The following is an 18813-nucleotide window of genomic DNA, read 5'->3' on the forward strand; positions in this document are numbered from 1 at the left end:
CATTAGGGATTTTATCGAGATCTGCGACACCTTCCAGTTCAATGGTGTCTCTGAAGATGCTGTTAAACTGAGGCTTTTCCCATTCTCTCTGAGGGACAAGGCTAAGATCCGGTTACACTCTCTACCAGCTGGTTCTATCAATACTTCGAAAGATCTTGCTCAGAAGTTTCTTACTAAATTCTTCCCTATGGCAAAGACAGCTGCAATTAAAAATGCTCTTACTCAATTTGTGAAGCAATTGGGAGAATTTTTATGTGAATCTTGGGAGCGCTATAAGGAGATGCTTAGGAAGTGTCCTCATCATGGGATGCCTGACTGGATAATTATCAACTATTTTTATAATGGCTTGGGAGCACAGTCTGGACCCATGCTCGATGCAGCATCATGTGGAGCCTTATGGGATAAGAGCTATGATGAAACTTATGAGTTGATTGAACTGATGGATGCTAATAAATACCAGAATCCAACTCAGAGGCTACCTCAAGGCAAGGTAGCAGGAATTCTGGAAGTGGATACAGCTACTGCTATAGATGCTCAGCTTAAGGCTTTGACGATAAAGGTGGATTCTTTGGCTAATTATGGAGTTAATCAGATCACAAGTGTTTGTGAGCATTATGCCGGTGCACGTGATACTGAGCAGTCTGCTATTTTAAGTGACTCAGCTTAGTTCATGAGCAACTTTCAGAGGTAACAACAACCAGTTCCGGCCACTTATCATCCCAACAACTGCAATAATCCTAACTTCAGCTGGAGCAACAATCAGAATGCGGGGCGGCAGCTTTATCAATAGTATTCAGCAAAGCAATTTAACCCTCCTGGTTTTTAATAACTGTAATACGCACCAAGACAACAATTCTAGCTTCAACAATTACCACATGGAGATACAAATCAATCTAATGAAAAATCTGAGTTGGAGGAGTTGAGGCTCATGTGCAAGAGCCAAGCAATTTCCATTAAGACCTTGGAGAATCAAATTGGGCTGATTGCCAATGCCTTGCTGAATAGACAACCTGGTACACTCCCTAGTGACACAGAAGTTCCGGGCAAGAAAGAAGCAAAAGAGCAGGTTAAGGCAATTACATTGAGGTCTGGGAAGGTTGCAAGCCCCGAAAAATCTCAAGTTTCAGAATATGAAGTTGTGGTTGAAGAAGATGTACAGGAGGAAGCAGAAGTGGAAGCAAGGAAGAAAGCTGTGAAACACACTCCTCCTAAGGGTAATACAGGGAAGAAACAGGTATATCCTCTACCTCCTTCTCCTAAGAGGCTGCAGAAGCAAAAGTTGGATAAGCAATTTGATAAATTTCTAGAGGTATCCAAGAAACTTCATATCAACATACCTTTCGCTGAAGCTCTTGAACAGATGCCTAACTATGCGAATTTTATGAAAGGTATTCTCTCTAGGAAAATAAAGCTCGATGACTTAGAGACCGTTGCTCTTACGGAGGAATGCAGTGTTGTGCTGCAACAGAAGTTGCCTCTAAAGCTTAAAGATCCCGGAAGCTTCACTATTCTTTGTACCATCAGAAACATGTTGTTCAACAAGTGTTTATGTGATTTGGGAGCTAGCATCAATCTGATGCCTTTGTCTGTCTTCAAGAAGTTGGATTTATCTGATCCAAAGCCTACATATATGTCCTTGTAGTTGGCCAATTATTTTACTACATATCCACGAGGCATTGTGGAGGATGTCTTGGTCAAGGTGGATAAACTCATTTTTCCTGATGACTTTATAATTCTTGATTTTGAGGAGGATAAAAAGATTCCCATAATCTTGGAAAGATCATTCCTGGCTACTGGCCGAACCTTGATTGATGTGCAGAAGGGTGAGCTTACTATGCGAGTATTGGATCAGGATGTGACGTTTAATGTTTTCAATGCCATGAAATTCCCTACCGATAACGAGGAGTGCTTAAAAGTGGAATTGGTCGATTCTGTGGTTATTTCGGAACTTGATCAAATGCTAAGGTCTGATGCTTTAGAAAAAGCCTTGATGGGAAATTCAGATAGTGAAGATGATGAAGTAATGAGCAGTTACGATATTTGAATGCTTCTCCTTGGAAGCGAAGGCTGGATATACCTTTTGAATCTCTTGGAATGTCAGAACACAAAAATGATGAGGGGCGTCTCAAGGTATCTATTGAGGAAGCTCCTACACTCAAGCTTAAACCATTGCCTGAACACTTAAGGTATGCTTTTTTAGGTGATGCATCTACTTTGCCTGTTACTATTGCATCTAACCTTTTAGGTAGTGATGAGGAAAAGCTCTTGAGAATTCTGAGAGAGTTTAAATCGGCAATTGGATGGACTATAGCAGATATCAAGGGAATCAGCCCTTCTTATTGCATGCATAAAATTCTGCTAGAGGAAGGAAGTAAGCCGACTGTTGAGCAACAAAGAAGGCTAAATCTGATCATGAAGGAGGTAGTGAAGAAGCAAATTCTTAAATGGCTAGATGCAGGGATCATCTATCCTATTTTTAACAGTTCTTGGGTGAACCCAGTTCAGTGTGTGCCAAAGAAAGGAGGCATCACCGTGGTTGCTAATGAGAAAAATGAGCTCATTCCTACTCGAACAATCATGAGGTGGAGAGTTTACAAGGATTACAAGAAGCTGAACAAGGCCATGAGAAAAGATCACTTCCCTCTTCTTTTTATTGATCAGATGCTTGACAGGTTGGCTGGGCATGAATACTACTGTCTTCCGGATGGCTATTCGGGCTAAAATCAAATTTGCATCACTCCAGAAGATCAGGAAAAGACTACCTTCACTTGTTCATTTGGTACTTTTACCTTCAGAAGAGTTTTTTTTGGGTTATGTGGTGCATCTTCCACATTTCAGAGATGCATGATGGCTATCTTCTCTGACATGATTGGTCAGAATGTGGAGGTGTTCATGGATAATTTTTTTGTGTTCAGGGATATTTTTGATGAGTGCTTGCAAAATCTTGGTGCCATTCTTAAAAGCTGTGTTGAGACCAATCTGGTTCTCAACTGGGAGAAATGTCACTTTATGGTACAATAAGGGATCATTCTTGGGCACATGGTCTCTAGTAAAGGTCTTGAGGTGGACAAAGCCAAGGTGGGGGTCATCGAAAATCTTCCTCCACCAATTTCTGTTAAGGGGATCCGCAGTTTCCTTGGTCATGCGGGTTTCTATAGGCGTTTCATTAAGGATTTTTATAAAATCTCTAAACTATTGTGCAATATGCTAGAGAAAGATGTCCCTTTCAAGTTTGATGATGAGTGTCGAGCTGCTTTTGAGAGCTTGAAGAATAGCTTGATCACGGCTGATAAGTGGATGTTATATCTACTTGGAACATTTCATTACAAGCTTAAGTTGGTGTTTTGGACTCAAGCTATTGGTATTTTTGATATATTTTTATGTTATTGCATTTCAGGCATCAATTAAATGAAGAAAGGAGCTTTTCAAGGAAATATGTTGAAGCTAATAATTGGAATCCTAGGCCATTCTCAAGTTACAGAGAATCTCGTTAGCTTCGCGTGGGCAGTTGAATCCCCGAATTCTGACGAGCAGAACTCAAGATATGGCCAAATGAAGAATTGTCAGAAAATTTTCAGAAGGCTAGCGCGGCCACGCCAGAACCAGCGCGCCCGCGCTCCAGAAATCACTATTCCAGCATGGCCACGCCCGAAAGTAGCGTGCTCCCGCGCCCTATTTCTGCACCAGAATCCTGATTTTAGTCAAAAATGAAGATTTTGAGGGTCCTGGTCATCCTGGAGCCTATATATATCAATAAAAAGGCGTTTTTAACAATAAAGAGACCAAGGAGAGCAATAAGAAGATTGTTAGGTCACACACACTGTAGAAGGGGGTTGAATACAGTGTTTACTACAATCAAATCGAATATAAGAACTCAAGTAACAGAAAACAGATTTTATTCAACACAATAAACTCTGTTACAATATGGAACTGTCCTCTCTCAGTGATGAACAAATTATCACGAGAGCTGCTAGGGTTACAAAGAATAATAACTTCGATAATGATAACACTTATAGTATAAACCCTATGCATGTGTTTATATACTACACAGTTACAAGATAATGTTCTAATTGATATGGAATATAATTCTGCTTCCTAAAATATATCAACTAGTTATCTTTTCTTCCAAGTATTCTATTCTTCATAGAATTCTTTCTTCATGCATATTTCCTTCTATCTTAGTCTCGATCTTCTTTCCTTTCAATCAGCTGCCTTCCTTATCTAAAAGTCTCTTAAGTCCTGATATTATCTCCTGATAAATATCTTCTGATAACTTAAGTTCTGATAACTTAAGTTTTGATATCTTAAGTTCTGTCTTCAGTATAAGTGTTGATTTCCAGTTAAGTACTGATTTGTCCTGTTAGGTAAGATCTGAAAACTAAACACAAATCATATTACACATGACATTATCAAATATATCTAACAATCTCCCCCAAATTGTAAATTAGCATAATATACAAGTTCAACAGATATTTGATGATGTCAAAAACATTAAGTACAAATGCATGAGAATTTGACTAGATAACTACAACTTACAGTCCTTTCAGCTTTACCATCTTTAACTTCTGATAGCAGCTTCAGTATGTATACACTTCAGAATTTAAGCAGTTGTAGATCTTTGACTTGGCTTCAATTTCTGATCTCTTTGATATCAGGAGTTGTTCTGAGATAGTTCTTCAACAAACATCTCTCACCATATTCAAGTTCATTGACCATCCTCCTTTTAGCATTTATCAATTCAGCTGTATCTTCACCAGTTTGAAAAATAGCTGCTCTGAGATCATTTATCTTAGCTTTTCTTATCTCCTGATCTAGTCTAATCAGATATGCCTTGTCAGACTCTAGATTGAATTCCACAGCCTTATAACCCAGAAAAGTAGTTATAATCTTAGCAGAGTTAGGCTTCATTTTGACAATATCACCTTTTGTGATCTCTGTACTTGGGACAGTATGTGCTATCAACCTTTACAGAATAAAGCTTCTTCTGTCTTTGAATTTGAGACCTTAAATAACATGCAGCACTATCTGTTAATCTGTCTTTCACTTGAAGTAGAAATAGAACATGTTCCAGTTCCTCAAAATACTTCAGTGGTATAGCATTCTGCCTAATCTGGTATACCCTTCCATCTGTCATAAAATATAACAAGATATGTTCTTTCAAAAATGTATAGTAAACCATTTGTATAGATTCAAGTTGATTCAATCTTCAGGAGTTGCTCCAACACCTGGTTCACTTAAGGAAGTTGGATCATTGGTAGTGTTATGTACTCTTCTTTCATCAGAACTACCCAATCCAGATTTATCTCTTGCTTCCTTTCCTGTAACAACTCTTCCTTCAAAACCACTTATTGCAGTCTTCAAAGGTTGAGCCTATTTAGCTTTGGTGAATCCTGGTAGGAGTATCTTTGAAGGTTTAACATGAGCAATGTCAGAGGTTTCCTTTTCCTTATCTTCTGATATCAAGCCAACTTGAGCTATGTCAGAGGTTGCTTGCTTCACTATCATATCAGAACTTACTACATCTTGACTCTGAACAACATGAGCCATGTCAGAGGTTGTTTGAAAAATCTTCTTTTGCATCAGAGTAAGATTAGCATCTTCTTCATCATTAGTTATTTCTTTATCTATGACTGGCATATAAACCTTTACAGGTTCATCAACTTTTTCTTTGCCCTTGGACCTTGGATCAATTTCCACTTGTGATTTGACTTTGGTTGCCTCAGAACTTGTTCTTTCCTTTATCACAATACCCTTAGGTTTTGGAAATTTCTTTTCAACAACAGAAGCTTTAGATTTTGTCTTGATAACTTCTGCTTTGAGTCTAGCTTCTTCTTCCTTTAGACTCTCAAAGTCCATTCCTGGATTTTCTTTAAGAAATAACTCCTTTGAAATTTCTTCATCAAGTTCCAGATGTTCACCAGAACTTATCCTTTTACCAGTATCAGAACTTATTCTTCTCCCAGTATCAGAACTTGTTCCTTGACTTGTAATTCTAGCTTTACTTGATGAAAATCCTTTGCCTTAACCTTGACCTCTACCCTTGTTAGAGTTTCCCTGGTCATCATGTCCATCATCCTTTCCCTTCAGTGTCTGAATAGATTTATATTTGGACTTAATCACTTTCTCCCCCTTTTTGGCATCAGCAGGTAAAAGAAGAGAGACAAGAAATTCCACTGAGGATTGGATCTCATTGAGTTGATTTTGGTGAGAAGCTTGATTCTTCAGAATTTCATCAATTTGAGTTTGTTGCTTCTCCTGAGTTTTCTCAATATAGGCAATTCTGTCAAAGGTTGGCTTGAAAAATCTGTTCTTTTCAAGTTTCACATTCATATCTTGTTGGATCAAGGTTTCGTAAATTTTGTTCACCTTGGCATGAGTTATTGAGTGTTGACCCTGAAGGTGCTTAGTACTCAATGCAGTAACTCTCAATTGTGCCTTGAAATCATTATTTAACAACATTTCATCAGCTTTTGCCAAATGCTCAGCAAGAATCTTTTCAGAAGGAACAAAATTAACTGTGTTCCATTCCTTAGTCCACTCCTTTCCTGTAGGAGTTTCACTCCAAGGTACTGGTGCTTCCCCTGTAACAAACTTCTTGACTAAATCAGCTTTATTAACTGTTTGTTAAGGTGCATGTCCTGATGGACCAGCTGCATCAGCATATAAATTAGCAGCAGCTTCACCAGTAGTTTCTTCATTGGCAGTATCAGAACTTGTAGATCCTGCAGTATCAGCATCCTCTGATAAAATAGCAGTATGTGAGGCTATAGAGGCTTCAATATCATCATCTAAATTCTGATATGCAACCAGGTTCTGATCAACATCCAAGTTGATGTTGTTGGTGGAGTGAGTTGAATTGGTGGAGCTTCCAAGTACAAAACCTCAGGCACAATCAAGTTTGAATATCAATTTCAGCACCTGTACCTGGTTCTTCAGTATGTACTGGATCAACTATAGGTGACATAGGAGGTGTAGGTATTCTGTCTTGAACAATTTCTGGTTGTGCAGAAGGAAGTGATTCAATAACAATTGGTTCTGTTGAGATCAGAGATTCCTGATCCCCTTCCTTAGCTGGTTCCACTACATCATCTGAATCTGACTCAACTATGTCCCAGTGAGCTCTCTGTTTCTTTAACTTCTTCAAAGGTGGAGACACTGTAGGAGCTTTATCATCAGAATTTAACTTTCTAATCCTTTTAAGGGGCCTAGAACTCCCAGTTATAGTATCTTTCTGAGAAGAAACCTTCTTAGCTTCTACAACAACAGGTTCTGATATAGAAACCTGTTCCTCAGCATCTGATTCATCTCGCAGAATAATTCTCCTTCTCTTCTATTGAGTCTGAGGTACTTGCTTAGTCCTCTTGGGTTTGGAAGATTAAGGCTTCACTGTAGGATCTGAAGGTTAAGGTTGAGAAGTTTGAGGTGTTTGTGTAGAGGTGGTAGGTGTTAATGGATGAGGTTCTGATGGTTGGACATCAGGATATAGTTCAGTGTATTTACCTGGATCGTAGGTTATTAAGGATTGTTTGACAGATAAAGGAACTAGGAGGGGTCTTAACACAGCCTTCTTATTATCAGTAGATAATAAGTCATTAAAAGCTCTTTTAGCTAGTCTGAATGATGAAATTAATTCACTAGCTGATTGGGGCTTATCATCACAACAAAAACTATAGATAAGCTGACAGAATCTAGCAAAGTAAACAGTATTTCTGTCTTCTGTCATTCTATCCCCAATAAAACCTAAGACAGCACATGCATAATCAAAATCAATTTGATTTATGAGAGCATACCCGATTTGTTGGCTGAATATGGGGATTGCATCGGAATTAGAACATTTGTTTGCAAAAGCCTTGGTTATGCAGTCAAAGAAGAAACTCCATTCCCTCCTTATGTAAGATCTCTTCAACTGACCCAGCTTTTCCAATATCCTCTCATTACCAAGACTGGCCATCATGTTTTGAAGAACTGGCTCTTCAACAGTAGAATAAACACAGTTCTCAGGTAGCTGCAGTGCTTGTCGAACCGTAGCCAATGTCATCACATGCTCATCCTCCCCTGATGAAAAAATAATACTTGGGGACCCTTGAGCACCACCATCATCATATACTCCGCTTCTCCAAAACTCCAGCACTTGAGTACCAGAGACTGCATCAGGTTCGGTTAGAGCGTACCCAATATCAGAACTAGCAAGAAAGTCCTGAATAAAGTGAAGTTCTGATGGGGCTTCTGACTTGCTAAGAATAGCGGAGAAGTTATTAGGAATAAACTTAGCTCTATCAAAAATTACGTCTTTTGGTGCCATCTCTATAAGAAATTAAGTGAATAGGAGAATGTTTGCAAACTGTTTGTAAAAAGTCCTGAGAGAAAAACAACTTCAGAAAATAAGAGAGAGAGACAGAAAGTAAAAGAGATTTAAAATAGAAAAGTAAGTAAAAGATTAGTAAATCTTTTATCTCTCATATATATACTCTCTCCACTCAACAGTTGTATTTTTGAAGCATGGGATACACTTTACACCTGGCACCATGTGAACAGTCAGTAAACGGTTAGAAAAAGAGTTAATGGGCACGTAAAATAAGCAATAATTACCGTGCACATGCAGTTTTTCAGGACATACACGTTAACCACTAACCCATAATGATTATGACTATTTTATCTCACATTAACCAATATTTTGTAAAAATATTATCGTTCAAGTAATGACCAAAAATAAACCAAGTAAATAAATACTACCACGTCAGCATCAAAACTTGATTATTATCAGGATTTAAAAGTCATCAGAATATGGCTCCTTAACTCGAAAGGTGAATGTGTATTCCTGCAATTCTTCACACAAATACTGATATGGTTTCATCAGAACTTAATCATCAGAACTTCCATCAGAACTTGTCCTCAGAATTTATACAATCTGATACATAAACTATTCATCTAAAACAACATTTATCACCACAGTAATTTTCATCATTCATATGGAGTGTATGTGTGTGCATTAAGCTAAATATCAGATAAAGAGTAAAGTCTGATTCACTTCAGTATATCTTAGAAATAAGGCATAACTAAGAACGTTACTCAAAATCTGTCATTATTCTGAAGCCTATTATTGAATGAGTTCGTGCATGAGTCCACCTCAACTGTTTTGTGCTTATTTTATGCATCTTTTGAAATTCCATTTTACAGTGGCTTCTCAGTGTAAGTGAGTCACGACTGCTTATTAGAATTTATGCTTTTATCAGAGTATTTCTCTTGTAATCATAGAGTGTGAAAAGTCACCAAGAAAATTTTATTTTGCTTTTCTAATACATATTACTTAATACCAGCAATGCACTTGGGTCTTTCCTTCCACATTTTTACTCTAGATCTCAAAGGAGTACCTGATTTTTATTTCTTTTCTTTTTCTTTTGATAAGTGAGGCTTATCAGCACTTAGTACATCCACCAGATTTACTAACATCATAACTTAACAGATAAGAAACATTATTCTAGTTTTTGACTTAGAAATAAGATACACAAAGTAAATTTAACTAAGCTCAATATCAGAATTTGCTTGTGTTAAAAGATTTCCACATAAACACTTACTTCAAACATGGAATATTTAGTATATTAAAGACTACTAGGTCAGCATCTAGCACAGTTATCCTCATTGGATTGAATAGTCACAGAAACATTCATGTCACTATCAGAGTTTAGAAATTCACATCAGACAACAATCAGCACTTAAGCAAATTTCAATTTAAGCATAGAATATACAAAGATAGTAATATCTGTAAATACTGATCATAAAGTCTGATGTATCAGAACATAAACTAAGCAGATTTAGAGAAAGAACCTGAAACCATTACAAGTTCATTTATCAATCTTGTAAAAGTAGCTTCACACAGTGGATTTGTGAAGATATCTGCTAGTTGTTGATCTGTTGGAACAAAATGCAATTCCACTGTACCTTCATCCACATGTTCCCGTATAAAGTGGTACCTAATGCTGATGTGCTTTGTCATTGAGTGTTGAACTGGATTACCTGTCATAGCAATAGCACTTTGTTTATCACAGTAAATAGGGATTTTAGAAAATTCTAACCCATAATCCAGTAACTGATTCTTCATCCAAAGAATATGTGCACAACAGCTTCCTGCAGTAATGTATTCTGCTTCTGCAGTTGATGTGGAAATTGACTTTTTCTTGCTAAACCAAGAAACCAATCTGCCTCCAAGAAATTGGCAGCTTCCACTTGTGCTTTTCCTGTCAATTTTGTATCCTGAAAAATCTGCATCTGAGTAACCTATTAGCTTAAAGCCTGATTCTCTAGGATACCACAATCCCAGATTAGTTGTACCCTTAAGGTACTTGAAAATTCTTTTCACAACTGTTAAGTGAGGTTCTCTTGGATCTGCTTGAAATCTTGCACAAAGACAGGTAACATACATGATATCAGGTCTACTTGCAGTTAGATAGAGTAGTAAACCAATCATACCTGTGTAATCAGTAATATCTACTGATTTACCAGTATTCTTATCCAACTTTGTTGCATTGGCCATGGGAGTGGATGCACTTGAACAATCTTGCATTCCAAATTTCTTCAACAAATTTCTGGTGTACTTAGATTGACAAATAAAAGTTCCTTCTTCATTCTGCTTGACTTGAAGGCCCAGAAAATAGTTAAGTTCTCCCATCATACTCATTTGATATCTTGACTGCATCAGCTTGGCAAACTTCTTACAAAGTCTGTCATTTGTAGAACCAAAAACTATATCATCAACATATATTTGCACCAAAAGTAAGTCATTTCCATGGTTGAGGTAGAACAGTGTTTTGTCAATAGTCCCTCTGTTAAATCCACTTTCCAGAAGAAACTGAGCTAAAGTCTCATACCATGCTCTTGGAGCTTGCTTAAGGCCATAAAGTGCTTTATCAAGCCTATATACATGATTGGGAAATTTGGGATCTACAAAGCCTGGAGGTTGTTCAACATATACTTCATCTTCCAATTCTCCATTGAGAAAAGCACTTTTCACATCCATTTGAAAGACTTTAAATTTCTTGTGAGCAGCATAAGCCAAAAATATCCTTATGGCTTCCAATCTAGCAACTAGTGCAAATGTTTCATCATAATCAATTCCCTCCTGTTGAGAGTATCCTTTTGCAACCAGCCTTGCTTTATTCCTTATAATCATGCCATCACTATCAGTTTTGTTTCTGAACACCCACTTTGTACCAACAACAGACCTGTTCTTTGGTCTTGGAACTAGGGTCCAGACTTTATTTCTTTCAAATTCATTTAACTCTTCTTGCATTGCTTGCACCCAATCAGCATCTTGAAGAGCTTCTTCCACTTTCTTTGGTTCAGTCTAAGAAAGAAAAGAATGATAAAGACATTCATTTGATGTAGCTATTCTAGTTCTGATACCTGCATCAGGATTTCCAATTATTAAGTCAGGTGTATGTGCTTTAGTCCACTTCCTTGTAGATGGAAGGTTTTCTCTAGAACTGGATGCTCCCCCATGATCCATGCTGCCTCCATCAACATTTTCTGATGCTCCCCCTGAAATTATGCTCTCTGAGTTGGATCCTTCAGAATTTGAGTTTCCAGAAATATCAGTACATGAGTTTCCAGAATTATCAGAACTTGGCCCATCAGAACTTGACGAATCAGAACTTGAAGAGCCTGTTGTAGATTCTGATGCTTCTTGAGATGTGGTTGGATCTTTAGTATGATCCCCCTGTACAGGTGCATCTTCCTTAGGCATAGTCACCACAGTTTCAATGACATCAGAGTTTAATCCATCAGAGTTTGCAGTATCAGGATTTAGACTGTCAGGATTTACAGAATCAGAATTTAAAACTTCATTTTTGAATCTCAGCTGATCATGATCATTGAAATCTTTAAGTCCAGTAATCTTCTTATCATCAAAAGAGACATTGATAGATTCCATGATAACCCTTGTTCTTAAATTGTAGACTCTGAAGGCTTTTGTAGAAAGAGGATATCCAACAAAAATTCCTTCATCAGCTTTTAGATCAAATTTGGATAGCTGTTCAGGATGAGTCTTAAGGACAAAAAACTTGCATCCAAATACATGAAAATACTTCAGATTTGGCTTCTTTTTCTTCACCATCTCATATGGTGTTTTTCCATGCTTGTTGATAAGTGTTGCATTCTGAGTAAAACAAGCAGTCTGCACAGCTTCAGCCCAAAAGTAGGTTGGCAACTTTGCTTCATCAAGCATAGTTCATGCAGCTTCAATAAGAGTTCTATTCTTTCTTTCAACAACTCCATTTTTCTGTGGAGTTCCAGGAGCAGAAAATTCCTGCTTTATTCCATGGTCTTTGCAGAACTCTTCCATGATCAAATTCTTGAACTCAATGCCATTATCACTTCTTATTATCTTCACAGAATCTTTGACCAATCTATCCAGTTGCTTGGCATGATCAATCAAGATAGATGTAGTTTCACTTTTTGTGTGCAAGAAATACACCCATGTGTATCTGGTGAACTTATCCACTATAACCATAGCATATTTCTTCTTTGCAATAGACATGACACTAACTAGACCAAATAGATCAACATGTAGTAGGTGATAAGGCTCAAGAATTGACGATTCAGTCTTGCTCTTGAATGAAGATTTTCTTTGTTTTGCCTTCTGACATGAATCACAAAGGCCATCAGGAGCAAATACTGATTTTGGCAGTCCTCTCACAAGATCTTTCTTAACTAGTTCATTTATATTGTTAAAATTTAAATGAGAGAGTTTCTTGTGCCAATCCTAGATTTCTTCAATTGATGCTCTACTTAACAGACAGATTGCAAAACCATCAGTACTTGTTGAAAGCTTGGCTTCATAAATGTTACCATGCCTGTATCCCTTCAGAACAACTTTGCCTGTAGATTTGCTTACAACTTCACAGTGTTCTTCAAAGAAATCTACATGATAACCTCTGTCACAGATTTGACTAACACTTAGTAGATTGTGTTAAATCCTGAGACCAGAGCTACTTTTTCAATGATGACATTCCCAAGATTGATATTGCCATATCCCAGAGTTTTTCCAATGTTGCCATCTCCATAAGAAACACCTGGGCCAGCTTTCTCCACAAAGTCTGATAGAAGGGCTTTATTTCCAGTCATATGTCCTGAACATCCACTGTCCAGAACTAGGATGTTTTTCATGTTGCCCTGCAATCACAAAGACTACTAATGATTAGTTTTAAGGACCCAGACTTGCTTGGATCCTTTGGCCTTTTTAAGTTTGTTAACATTTGCAGCGGATTTAGCATCAGAGTTTTTGTTAACAATTTTCTTATCAGAATTTGCAATATCAGACTTTGCATCAGAACTTACACTAGAAGGAATAATGCTAACTTTCTTTACAGAAGGTTTTATTTGATAATAATCATAGTACAAACTGTGATATTCCTTACAAGTATAAATGGAATGTCATAAACTACCACAATAAAAACAAGGATTTTGTGGCTTATATCTAACAGACTGACTCTTAACTCCTGACTTTGAAGGTAAGGAGTTTATGTTCTTATTCTTCCTGCAAAAAGAAGCCAGATGGTTAGAGTTTCCACAGTTATGACATGTTTTTCTAGGAGCATTAGGAACAGGCTTATAATTGTTACTTTCGTTCACACCTTCCTTTCCATTCTTATTCTTCCTAGGTGGTTTACCTTGTTTACATTCTTAACACCTTTCAGCTTATGCTTAAGCTACTTCTGTCATTAAGCCTATGTTAACTTCAGTTCGCTTATCCTGTTTAGGTTTGTCAGAAGTTACTTCATATTTCTCAATATCAGACTTTACAGTTACAAACTTAACAGGATTTACCTTTGGTTTTTGTTTAACAACTATAGGCTCAGTTTCTACAGTTCCCTTACTGTTCTTATCATCTCTATAACCTAAGCCCTCTTTCCAGTTTCCACTACTAAGAATATCCTGAGTTGTTCTACTAGAGTTAGTCCAAGTCCCAATAATCTCTCTTTCCTTTTCTAACTCAGTTTTTAGAGGTTCATTCATTTTTAGCACTTCATCCCTAACATAAATAACATCATCTCTATCTTTCTGAGTTTGATGGAACATGACTAAATCTTTTTCTAAATAATCATTCCTCCTTTTATAAGCAAGATTTTCAGAAGTTAATCTTTCACATGTTAGAGTTTGATCTTTATAACTAATGAACATGATTTTAAGATATCTTCTCAACTCAGTAATATCATCAGTATGAAAGGCATAAGTAGTTTGAGGTACCTTTAAGTCAGCAGTATCAGAACTGCTATCAGCATTTTCCATCAAGGCATAGTTTTCCTCATCCTCAGAATCTGAAGCATCTGACCAGCTTTTCTTCTTTGTGACAAGAGCCCTACCTTTGTCACTTTTCCCTTTTCTACAATCAGGAGATATGTGGCCTTTCTCATCATAGTTGTAGCATTTAACATTTGAGTAATCTCCTATATCAGACTTTCCTCCTTTGCCTTCAGATTTTTTGAAACCTTTCTTATCAGAACTTGCACCTTTCCTGGAAAAATTCTTTCCTCTCCTGAATTTCCTGTATGCAATCTTCGTGATTTCTTTCACCATAAGAGCACACAGCTTCATCATCTCCTCATCAGGGTCCATCTCAGGTATACTTTCAGTTTCTGAGTCATCATCACTATCAGAATTTGATGACTCAGTATCAGACTTTGTGATGAGAGCCTTTCCCTTTCCTTTCTTTGAGGCAGCAACTTTAGGACTTTCCTCCTCAGCCACAAAAGCAACTGTCCTTGACTTTCTTTCATTCCTCTTGCTTCTTTGTTCCATCTCAAGTTCATGAGTCTTGAGCATCCCATAAATTTCATCAAGAGTTGTTTCATCAAGATTATAGTTGTCTCTTATTATTGTGGCCTTCAAATCCCATATTTCAGGAAGAGCTAAAAGGAATTTAAGATTTGAATCTTCAATATCATACTCTTTGGCAACTAGTGACAAATCATTCAAGAGTTTGACAAATTTTTCATATAAATCAGTTAATGACTCATCAGGCTTTGAGTCAAAGTGCTCATAGTCTTGAGTGAGTATAGTCTTCCTGTTCTTCTTGATTGAATCAGTTCCATGACACCTTGTTTCCAAAGCATCTCATATCTCTTTTGTAGTCTTGCATTGAATTACCCTGTTTGACATGACATTTTCAATGGCACTATGCAGCAAGTGTCTTACCTTTGCATCCTTCGCAATCGATGAGATATCTTCAGCAGTGTAATCACTTTTCTCCTTTGGTACAGACTTTGCTGGCTTTCCTGCAACTTCCACAGAGAGTTTGGTTGGCATATATGGTCCTTCATTAATCTTGTTAAGATATTCTGGATCTATAGCTTCCGGAAACATAGCCATCTTCACTTTCCATATAGAATACTCAGAAGGTTTCAACATGGGAACTTTTATAGTCTCATATCGACTATGGGTTATGTTCTTTGGAGGTTCTTCAGTTTTGGTGGGCTTGGTGGAGTCTCTTCTTCAGACATGATTGTTTTTAGATCTTAAACTGTTTGTGTGTTAACAGATTGCTCTAATATCACTTGTTAGGTCACACACACTGTAGAAGGGGGTTGAATACAGTGTTTACTATAATCAAATCGAATATAAGAACTCAAGTAACAGAAAACAGATTTTATTCAACACAATAAACTCTGTTATAATATGGAACTGTCCTCTCTCAGTGATGAACAAATTATCACGAGAGCTGCTAGGGTTACAAAGAATAATAACTTCGATAATGATAACACTTATAGTATAAACCCTATGCATGTGTTTATATACTACACAGTTACAAGATAATGTTCTAATTGATATGGAATATAATTCTGCTTCCTAAAATATATCAACTAGTTATCTTTTCTTCCAAGTATTCTATTCTTCATAGAATTCTTTCTTCATGCATATTTCCTTCTGTCTTAGTCTCGATCTTCTTTCCTTTCAATCAGCTGCCTTCCTTATCTAAAAGTCTCTTAAGTCCTGATATTATCTCCTGATAAATATCTTCTGATAACTTAAGTTATGATAACTTAAGTTCTGATATCTTAAGTTTTATCTTCAGTATAAGTGCTGATTTCCAGTTAAGTACTGATTTGTCCTATTAGGTAAGATCTGAAAACTAAACACAATTCATATTACACATGACATTATCAAATATATCTAACAAAGACCTAGAGAGCAAGACGGTTACGGAGAAAACGACTTTTGTATTCTTCAATATAGTTGATACTTGGATGCTTATTTTTGATTTATCTTTGAACCCTAATACTCTTATATTGTTTATTATCATGTTTTCATTGGAACCCACGGTGATGATGAGTTCGGTTATGAACTAATTGTTATCGTGGGGTTCTAACGGATTTACTTGTGGATTTCTATAGTTAATTTGTTTTAATATATTGGTGTGTGGTGATTGATTGATATCCTAGTATTGGTTGTGCTTATTCGTCTTATATGCATAGCTAACATATAAGATAGCGTGTTAATCTCTATTGAAGCGACAGTGAATATAGAGATTTAGAACTTGCCATGCTAGCATTAGTTCATGTATTTATTATGCATGATTCGTAGGTAATTTTAACCATCTTACTTGCCCTATGTAATCACGGTAGATAACTTGTTCATTAAACCTTTATGTTGTCAAATTCTATAGACATATAGGGCCTCAACATAATTAGTGTCTATTCAGCTTTTATCTCTTTTGTGGATGTCTGGTAGTAGGGTATTCGTGCAATAAAAGTTGGAGTTTACTAGTTTCGTGTTATTTAATTAGTTATCATCACCATTGTATGCTAGGGTTAAGAACAATGACTTTGATTGAAGTATTTAATGAAGTTAGAATCCCATGTTTGTCTCATATAATTAATTCAATCACTTTTATTCTTAGTTAATTTCATGTTAGTTTAATCTTAGTTATAAACATCTCAACTTGTTATTGTCTTAGTATTGAGCGATAGCCATACCATTATTGCATAGGTGCATAATCTTAATTTAACTTAAAAGAGTCTATGTGGGAATGAATCTGATTTATATCTTATACTACTTGCGAACGCGTATACTTGCGTGTAATTTTAGCGCGTGTTTTCTCCCTAACAAGTTTTTGGCGCCGCTGCTGGGGACTCGGTGTTAATTTTTATTTTATGTGCTTGACAACAGTGATTGTTAAATTCACTGAATTGAACTCTCTTACTTAAAAGGTTTACTTTAGTCGTGTGTTTTAGGTACTCATTACAATGGGATATCCAGCAGCACCATCGAAAGTGTGGATGGATTTTTCTCAACCTAAGATCAATGACATTCAATCTAGCATTGTAAGGCCAGCTATCGTAGCTAATACCTTTGAGATCAAGCCTGGCATAATTCAGATGGTACATAATTTAATCCAGTTTGGGGGTTCTCCAGTGGAAGATCCTAATATGCATATTAGGGATTTCATCGAGATCTGTGACACCTTCAAGTTTAACAATGGTTCTGAAGATGCTGTGAAGATGAGACTATTTCCATTCTCTCTGAGGGATAAAGCTAAGTGTTGTTTACACTCTCTACCAGCAGGTTCTATCACTACTTGGGAGGATCTCGCTCAGAAATTTCTTAGTAAATTCTTCCCCATGGCGAAGACAGCTGCAATGAGGATAGCTCTTACTCAATTTGAGCAGCAATCAGGGGAATCTCTATGTGAAGCTTGGGAGCATTATAAGGAGATGCTGAGGAAGTGTCCGCATCATGGAATGCCTGATTGGATGATCATCAATTGCTTTTATAACGATTTGGGAGCATAATCAAGACCCATGCTCGATGCAGCATCAGGTGGAGCATTATGGGCAAAGAGCTATGAGGAAGCTTATGATCTAATTAAACTGATGGCTGCTAATGAATATCAGTACCCAACCTAGAGACCACCTCAAGGCAAGGTAGCAGGAATTCTGGAGGTGGATACAGCTACAGTTATCACTGCTCAACTAAAGGCGTTATCTATGAAGATCAATTTTCTGGCTAACTATGGAGTTAATCCGATAACCAATGTTTGTGAGCTATGTAGAGGTTCGTATATGATGGAGCAATGCGCTATATCTAGTGAATCAGCTCAGTTTGTGAGCAACTTTTAGAGATCGTAGCAACCAGTTCCAGCCACTTATCATCCTGACAACTGGAATTATCCTAACTTCAGCTGGAGAAAAAATTAGTGTACGATGCAACAACATTATCAGCAGTATGCAGGAAAGTAATTTAACTCTCCTGGTTTTCAATAACTGGAATATGCACCTAGACAACAACTCTAACTTCAACAACAAACTCATAGAGGTGCGGGTCAATCTTCGAATTAAAAATCTGAATTGGAGGAGTTGCGGCTTATGTGCCAAAACCAGACTCTTATATACCAAAGCCAGGCTATTTTTATCAAGACTCTGAAGAACCAAATAGGGAAAATTGCTAATGTCTTATTGAATCGACCAGCGGGAACGCTTCCTAGTGATACGAAAACCAATCCAGGCAAGAGGGAAGTTAACGAACAGGTGAACGCCATCACCTTGAGATCCGGAAAGGTCGCAAGCCCCCGAATTCAGCAAGACGAAGAGTTTGAAAACTCTGTCCAGAATGCAAGTGCATCTGCACCTTTTCTGAATCCAGAAAATGAGATTGTAGCTGAAAAGGGGTGCAGAAGGAAGTAGAAGTGGAATTAAGGAAGAAAATTGTGGAATACACTCCTCTTGAGGGTAATACAGGGGAGAAACATGTCTATCCTCCACTTCCTTTTCCTAAGAGGCTGCAGAAGCAAAAGTTGGATAAACAATTTGCTAAGTTTCTGGA

The 18813-nt window shown here is 37.1% G+C and overlaps 2 non-coding genes across 2 annotated transcripts; both read right to left on the reverse strand.

The window, feature by feature from the left end:
• Positions 1-202: 202 nt before the first annotated feature.
• LOC141681739 (small nucleolar RNA R71) lies at positions 203-309 on the reverse strand. The gene has a single exon (XR_012559163.1). It is a non-coding gene; the product is annotated as a small nucleolar RNA R71 (small nucleolar RNA).
• Positions 310-17623: 17314 nt separating this feature from the next.
• Positions 17624-17734, reverse strand: LOC141681771 (small nucleolar RNA R71). Its single transcript, XR_012559195.1, has one exon. It is a non-coding gene; the product is annotated as a small nucleolar RNA R71 (small nucleolar RNA).
• Between the last annotated feature and the right edge of the window lie 1079 nt (positions 17735-18813).

This window comes from Apium graveolens, chromosome 8, assembly GCF_009905375.1.
Source record: "Apium graveolens cultivar Ventura chromosome 8, ASM990537v1, whole genome shotgun sequence".
NCBI lineage: Eukaryota > Viridiplantae > Streptophyta > Magnoliopsida > Apiales > Apiaceae > Apium > Apium graveolens.